General features: G+C 35.8%; 1 long non-coding RNA gene across 1 annotated transcript; it reads left to right on the top strand.

Annotated features, from left to right (window-relative positions):
* Nucleotides 1-3,143: 3,143 nt before the first annotated feature.
* On the top strand, nt 3,144-4,457 carry LOC145634787 (uncharacterized). The gene is made up of 2 exons (XR_014113560.1): nt 3,144-3,611; nt 3,719-4,457. It is a non-coding gene; the product is annotated as an uncharacterized LOC145634787 (long non-coding RNA).
* The last annotated feature ends 4,569 nt before the right edge of the window (nt 4,458-9,026 follow it).

Genomic DNA, 9,026 nt, shown 5'->3' with positions numbered 1-9,026 from the left:
TAAAATTTCTTCAAGAAACATAATATTAAGTGTTCGACATAAAATTCCAGCACTTTATTTTAATTAAAACTTGCTGTAATTAAGCCTTAAAACACTTAAAACAAAGGTCTACCCCAATATACATCATAATCCTTCAATAACTTATAAATCAAGAACCTAGGGTTTCAAAAATTGGGGTTTTTTAATTAAAAACCAAATCTGAAAATTAATTAACATAATTACAATAATCAAACATCAAAATTAAATCCCAAAACTCATAATTTACAATTAGATTAAAGCATAGATTAAATTTGAGCAAGAAAGATTTGATTTTTAAAATTTTTTTTTTCGAAACCCAGGACTACCGATAGTAGGCCGGCGCCACTGCCGGCTGCTGCCAGCACTGGTGGTCGCTGCTGCTGTCGGCTGGGTGGCTGGTGGTCGGCGGCCCACCGATGGTGGTGGTTGCAGGTGGTGGTGGTGCGAAAACAAAAGGGGAAGGGGAAGGAGAAAGAAAAAGAAAAAGAAAGAAGAAAAATAAGGAGAAAAGGGAGAGAAGTTTACCTTGGGTTTTCTCCACTCTGGGAAAAGTTGAATTGCCTCATAAGAGGGATATTTATACCCCTTCTCTATCACCCTTTTACCCTAAACTTTCCTCCTTTAGTTTTTTCTAATCCCTTCCCTACTAAAACTTGTTAAAATCATAATTTCCTAAAATAGAACCCCAACTTTTATAAAATAAATAATTAAACGAACTTTCCTTTAGTAAAAATATTTCCAAACTTACATAGAATAAATAATTAAAACACCATAATTAAAATATTAAAATTATTTAAATACCCATATAAAATACGTATAAAAATACGGGGTATTACAAATAATAACCTTGTCGTTGAATCTTCTGGACTAACATCTTAGCATTCATATACGTTCCACATATACCGGCATGAAGATTTTCCATGGTTTTGTGTGCTTCTTTCTTGGCTATGCATAAGAGATTTCTCCCTAGTGCAGTTCTTTTATAAAGTTCTCCCCTGATAAGCACATACTATGAGGCCAGGAGCCTCAAAGCACGACATGCCCTTTTATCAGTATTAGGAGGGTATTCTCCTTTTGTCACGTAGTTAAGGATATCTATATACCATGGCTCTTCATATTCTTCTTGTGATTCTTGTTCATCATCAAGTGCGTGAACATAAGCTGGCTCATATCTTCTTTCTATGGTCAAAGGCATTCTGATTGTATTTTTGGTATTCGCACCATTGATGCTAATTTAGCCAATGCGTCGGCAAACTGGTTTTCTTCTCTAGGCAAGTACATATATTCCACTTCATCTAGTTAGTCCGTGAGAGTTTCCAGATGAGCTTGATACTTAGCGAGGCTTTCACTTCTCACCTTCCATCTCTTGGAGATCTGGTTAATGATTAGTGATGAATCACCATAGATTTTAAGCCTCTTAATTCCCAAGGCCACAACTGTTTCTAATCCCAAAATGCATGCCTTGTACTCTGCGGCATTGTTGGTGACATCAAAGTCGAGCTTCATGGAAATTGGGATATGCTCTTCCTTGGGTGATACGAGCAAGACTCCTACACCACAACATTTTTGGTTTGAAGCTTTGTCAAAATAGAGCATCCAGCTATCATCTTCGTTCATGAGTAAATCTTCGTCAGGGAAATCGTACTCATCTTTTTCTTTCTCAACTTCTTCTAGTGGAAAATCTACTAAGAAGTAAGAAACCGCAGAACCTTTGATGGCTTTTTGTGGTACAAATTTCAAGTCAAATTGAGCAAGGTTGACTATCCACCTTGATAATCTGCCATTGAGTGTTGCTTTTTCGAACAAGTACTTGAGAGGATCCATCTTGGACACGACATGCACTGTATGAGTGAGCATGTAATGTCTTAGTTTCTGTGCGGCCCACACAAGTGCGAGACACAACTTTTCAAGTGGTGTGTATCGTATCTCATATCCTTGAAGCTTCTTGCTCAAATAGTAAATTGCATTCTCCTTGCTTTCGATCTCTTTTGCTAGAATTGCCCCCATCGTTTCTCTTGTGACCGTAAGGTAGAGTCGAAGAGGAAAGTCAGGTATTGCTGGCGCTAGCACGGGTGGGTTTGCCAGGTACTGTTTGATTTTGTCGAAAGCTTTTTGGCAATCATCATCCCATGTGACTAGGACATTTTTCTTAACTTCTTGAATATAGGTTCATATATCGCCGTGAGTTTTGATATGAACCTACTTATATATTACAGCCTTCCAATGAAGACTCGAATTTCTTTCTCATTATTGGGCGGTGGCATGGCCATGATCGCATTGACTTTTGTGGGATCAATTTCGATCCTTCGAGAACTGATCACATATACAAGTAGTTTGCCTGATGTGACCCCAAATGCACACTTTGCTAGATTTAATCTCATGTTGTACTTGCAGAGTCTTTCAAAGAACTTGAGAAGTGCAATGATGTGGCCTGGGCGATCTTTTGACTTAACGATCTTATCATAGACATAGACCTCCACTTCTTTGTGCATCTGTAGGGAACATTTCAAGCATTACCCCTAGTTTGAACCCCACTGTGATCATACACTAAAGTAAGGTGGCGTCCAAAGGGAAAGAAGATAGAGCAAAAGAGTCGCCAACAAGTTTTAGGAACTTCTAAACTGTTCACGAGGTGAGGGTTACACCCCTTAACGATCCAAGAGATCGCCAACTCCAATAGGTCTGGAACCATGACTGGTAGTTCGGGGATGAAGGTACAAATCCAACCTAACAGAGATTGAACCTGCTCTAATAATAGGCCTCTACTTTATTCAGATCGTACTCATGTGCGCTTTCTGAATAACATACAATCATTAGGTTTACTCTAAACCTGTTTATCTATGTTGGTTGAATATTAATGCACAAACTAAACTATTATTGGCGATCAATTGAATTATAATCATATTAACCCTAAACAAGATTATTAATTATCTTATTAAGCGTGATTGCTAGTACAAATTCCCTTTAAATATGCATAAAAGGTGTCATCAAGCAATAACCACTACTACAAAATTTGGAAAACATACAGCTTATTAAATACCCGTTATTTAACGAACGGGTCTGTTTGATGTAAGAGATCCAATATTTAATATAACAGATCTCTTATATATCCTAGGGCCCACCACTTAAGAATATATGAGATATAAAAGACCTAATTATGCACTCAATGGGTCTCTTAGGTGTACTAGGGCCCACACACTTGATTGAAGAACAAAAGATGTAAGGATATGAAACCCGTTATCAAATTTTTTTCACGGGTCTCTTCCTTCGGCCTTTAACACATTCTCTGCTCTTATTTTCCATTTCTTATTACTGTTATTTTTTTTTTGAAAAAACCCCAACGGGTGTTCTTATTACTCTTATTGTTTTATTTATTCATTTTATGTTCTCATCTAAACTCACATGTTCCTCATCTATATATTTTGGCATTCTCTCTCCTCAAAACCCTAACCTCAACCCCCAAATTAAAATCCTCATCTTCTCTCTCATCCGAATCCGCCATCTTCCATTTACTTTCTCTATTCAAGCTATAAAAATTTCCACTCATTGTTGAAGCGACTCCTACCATCTCCATAAGAAAATCATGCTCTAAGGTATATATTTTTCTGTCTCATTTGTGATTTTTACTCCGTCTCTTAGATCGTATGTTGGGATTCAACAATGATGTCTATGTTCTTCTTTTTTGTTTGAAAAATTGCAGAATTCAAACCTGAAATCGTGCGTGGTCAGCTTGTTTGCCGTTTTTAATTGGCCTTGATGTCAGTTAGGATGGAGGTTTCTGGGTTTTTTTGTTTTTGTGATTTGTACAAAAAAATGAAGGTATTTTGGTAATTGGGGTGGATAACTCTTTATGTTTTTTTTAGATCTATCAGTTTGGGTTTGGATTTGAGTTTTCTTGATCTTGATTTTGGGGATTTCATATTCATAAACTTGGACTATTTGAATTCTCTTTAATTAATGATTAATTTCTATTTTAGTTTATTCTCAATTTTTATGTCCAATTTCTTCTTATGGCTGGTATTTTGATTATTAGTTTGGGTTGTTCTTGATTATTGCAGTATATGAAATAGATGGAGATAGTGGACGAAAATTTTAAACTATGGGAAGGAAGACATAATTATGCGTGTTCTTCTTGAGTATTTTGTAACCAAAGAATCACAATTTGCAAATTTGTTGACAACAAAACTTTGGTGCGTGGGGTTGAAAGATTATTGTCAATTGAATTTAGTTAGAACTTATATACTATATGTTGTATGTTTAGGAATTGTGTTTGTATAAATTTTTTTTTTGACAGAGTGTTTGTATAACTTGTTGAACTAAAGATATGCAATTTTTTGTTTAGTAATTATATACTTGTAAATTTGGATTTGTAGCTTTGTAAATGTTGTATAATACTATTGTTGTTATTTAAAAGAAATACCAATGATGTTAAATTGTAATTTCATAATTTGAAAAAAAAAATCAGCTATTTATTATTTTAGCGTAAAAAATATAAATTTTAATAAATATGAAAATTAGTATTTTTTTTTTTAAAAAAGGGATCAAACAGACCCGTTATTTAATGTATGTGGTTTATTTGACACCCCTTAAAGAGACCCCCAATTGCAAATAACGGGTCCCTTCCCTTTAAAGTGCATCAATTATACACCACACCAAACAGACCCCTTATCTCTATTAACGGGTCTATTTGTTTTTAAAAACAGACCCCCATAATGAGGGGGTCTCTTTACCAAAGAGACCCCTGAGATAGAGACCCGCTATAAACGGGTCTCTAAGGCATGTTTTAACGGGTCTCGTAGTCTATTTTTGTAGTAGTGAACAATAAATATATATCAAGCAACATAATAATAATAATAATAATAATAATAATAATAATAATAATAATAATAATAATAATAATAATAATAATAATAATAATAATAATAACAACAACAATCACAATTATCATAATCATGTTAAAGCATAATAATAATCGCAAGATCCTAGCATGATACTAACAAGATTAATAACAACCCCTAGCATGTCACTAAACAATAAAAATCAAATATATATTTCCCTAACATGACACTAACATGAATATTAGGAAAGAAAATAGGAAGCATCGTAGGAATCATAATAAGCATATTTGACATTATAACCTTTTCCCTAAACATGATACTAGGAATCATAATAACTACCTAAACATGATTTCTATATCAAAATATCACTTAAAGCACTTACTTGGATGCCTCGTATCTCTTTCTAATAACAAAATACACGCGTTAGTAATTTCAAGAAAAATAATAAACAACAATTAAATTAAATAATTGAAACAATGATTTGGGACCAAACCCTCAGAAATTTAAACCTTTCACGTCTAGGGCGAAGGCAACTTCGAAATACGCTAGGTGTGTCTAGTGCTAATGTATGAGAAATTGTGTTTGTAAAAAGTTTGGTTGGAAAGAGGGATAGAGAATCAAGAAATTCTTGATGAGAGTTGATGAGAAGAATTGATAGAAATTGATGATTTTTGATGATTGAAAACAGAATTTTAAGAGGCTATTTATAGAGAAAATCAGTCGGATGGATAAAAAAACGAATCAGAGTTTTGAAAAGAATAAAACATAATCGCAGCGTCAAACACACGCGTGGCGCCAAACGCCAGACACTAGCGCCAGACGCAGAAGGTTAGTGCCAGGTTCCAAGCCTTAGCGCCAGGCGCTAATAATCAGTTTCACGCGTTTTTGTTTTTATCATATCTTTTGATCTGGAAGTCCAAATAAGGCATTTAATATGTCGTTGGAAAGATCTTGAAGTCTACTTTCTAACCCTATAATAATTATATTAAAATAATCTGTAGATAAAAAATTATGGCCGAAATAGTGGAAGGGTGTCAGTTTTGGATAGAGTTTTGTATCTCATTCATATCTTTTTCGTTATAGCTTGAATTTAATATTATAATATATCATTGGAAATATTATTTCAATATCTATCCAACTAAATAAAATTTGGATAAAGATTATAAGGCACAAAAATAAAATATGAATATATTCCACACTGTAGAAAACAAGGATTCTAAAAATGAGTAGTTTTATTCAATTTCAAACTCTTTGAAACATAATTATCAATCCTAACTCCATTAGGATTTAAAAGAACCTTCTAGAATATTCTAGAAGACTATAATCAATCCTAATAGCTTTATGAATGATAATTAATAATAGGCCCTCCTCTAGATCATTGGGCCGTAGGTAAAAACTAAACCGGGCTTAGTTTAGTATTTTGGCCATAACTTCCTCATTATTCATCGGAATTGGGCTTATAATATATCGTTGGAAAGGTATTTTCAAGCCCCATCAAACTACACCATAATTGGACACTTATCATGGACCAAGCTAAACTGGAATGTTTTAATAAATAAGGTAAGAAAAGAAATATTTTCAAAAACAGAAAGAAGGGATATTTTAATAAAAACATTCTCATCAATAGACTTTTCACACTTTTTCTTTGTTCGATAATCAAATGACATGAAAGGTATTCATCACCGGGTTTGGTTTTGGGGAGACACATTTGGGTGTCTACAGAAGCCCCCACTTTGACTGAGTTTGGAGATTCGCAAGTTTCGAAAACAAAAGTCAAAGTAGCGATAGGGACGAAGAATAATTCAGAACGTTCTGCAATCCTAAATCATTCTTGTAACGCCAATACCTGCAAAACTAGCGTTAGTTAAACAGATAAAAGAGTTAAGAAACGTGTATCTTGCACCGTCGAGCACACGTCTCTGAAGGTAACCGATTTGTTGCTGCATTGTTGTTGTTGTGATAACCTTCCACAAGCTAGGGAATGCCATCCTTCTGTTTGTTTTGACGATCTTCTACATGCTAGAGAATGCCCCCTGAAGACTGCTACGCTTGAAACTGCCTCCAATACCCGTTGTGATTGTTTTCGAAAAGATCACTGCTTGTTGATCCTTAATGCTGCTATGCCAGTACGTCGGCGCTTTGCTACTTGTGAACCAGTATGTCGGTGCTTTTGCTGTTATGACAATCCTCTTTTCTTCGGGAATAGTTTCCAACACAACTCTTGTATGATGTATGACAATCCGATTTAGGGAAAGTTGTCAAAGACACGTAACGATCCATCCTTGGAAATGTTGCCACGATGAAGCGACAATCCGTATCTCGGAAAATTTGCTAAAATCCAATCTTTGGGAAATGTTGCCAATGATTCGTAACAATCTGTCATAAGATTTTTTCTACGATCGACAATCCACATCTTGGAATATAACTCCTGAAAGCAATCCACCTTGGAAATTTGCCAATGCTATGCGACAATCCTTTTAGGAAAATATTGCAACAATTGACAATCCGTGTCTTAGAACATTTGCCAAAAAAGAGTCGATCGACAATCCAATTCAGGAAAATTTGCCACTTGCTGAAATGAATGACAATCCACGTTGAGGAACTTTTTGCCGAAATTTATGATGAGTAGAGACCTACGACAATTCTTTGGGAAATTTTGCCATAGGGAACTGGGTGTATGACAATCCAATCTCGGAAAACTTGCCAAAGATCCATGAATGTATGACAATCCGAACTTGGAAAAAATTGTCAAACAGAGAAGGAGCACGGCAATCCACGCTTGGAAACTTTGCCAGAGATAACAATCTAATCTTGGAAAAATTGTCGTGGAAGAAGATGCACGACAATCCATTTTTGGAAATATTGTCAGTTGGGGATGACAATCTAATTTTCGGAAAAATTGTCGTTTAAGAAGAATGCGCGACAATTCGTATTTGGAATTATCGTCATATCAGTTCTTGCTTTTAAACCGATACGTTGGCGCTTGTAATGAGCCAGTGTTTTAGGCGCTTAAGCTAAGTGAGACGATTTTTTGTCAGGTCAATCACTTACTACGATTGTAATCGTGCCGACTACTAATCATGTCAATTTGCTTATAAGGGCTAACCGGCGTACCAAGGAACCCAAAATTGATGTATGAGATCGAAATAACCGTTCTGAGAGGCTTCGAGCTCTGTCGCAGCTGAAATATTGCTGGCACCAAGAATTGGCTCTGTCGCCAGACGCTGGGATCTAGCGCCAGGCGCTGAACTCTGTTGCCAGACGCCAGATGTTGTTGCCAGATGACAGCCTTGTCGTCTGGTGCTGGAGTCGGGTCTTCCCTACTCTGCTCTTGCTTGGTTTTGCTCCGAACTTTGAGCTTGGTCGTTTCCTTTCAACCAAATCTGCTCTTATCTTTTATAAATTAAAGCTCTTCATCTCTAATTTACTAACCCATGTAACTCCTCTTATCTTAGAGGAATCTCCTATGTCATATTCGCGGTTTTTTTGAAAAAAAGATCCGGGAATGTCCTTGCTTGCTGGGATGCACCTACATTTATATCTTTGACTATAGGACTTTGCTTTTCTTTCTTTAGGGTTGACCTAAGACTTAGTGTTGCTTGACTCATTGACTTGACATGACTCAAGGTATAAACTTGACTCTTTATGATTGACTGACTCGAGGTGAATCGACACGTGTGACTCATGACCCGTGTGTGCATTGTATGGTGATCGTGTGAAGCAAAAAATGCAAAAAAAGCAAAAATTTTCCGTCATTTTTGTGGAGGGTACCGATTTTCTCACGAAAAAGAAAGACGCGAAAAAGAATCAAAGTTTTTGAAGGTGCATGTTGAATGAGCTTAATCCGTTAACGTTGTCTCTTACAGTATAAGGATTGTAACATCTTAAACTATTTATCCTTGACTATAGGACTTTGCTAATTTCTTTAATTATGTTAGGGTTGACCTAAGGTTTAAGGTTGCTTGACTCATTGACTTGACACAACTCAAGGTATGAACTTGACTCGCTGTGATTGACTCAAGGTTGACTCGACTCGAAGGGAAATGACACGTGTGACTCATGACCCATGTGTGCATTGTATTGTGATCATGCAACTCGAAAATGCAAAAAAGCAAAAAATTTCCGTTATTTTTGTGGAGGGTACCGACTTTCTACCGAAAAAGAAAGACG

This window comes from Chenopodium album, chromosome 6, assembly GCF_948465745.1.
Source record: "Chenopodium album chromosome 6, dcCheAlbu1.1, whole genome shotgun sequence".
Taxonomy (NCBI): Eukaryota; Viridiplantae; Streptophyta; class Magnoliopsida; order Caryophyllales; family Amaranthaceae; genus Chenopodium; species Chenopodium album.
This window is presented reverse-complemented; position numbering and strand designations above follow the sequence as displayed.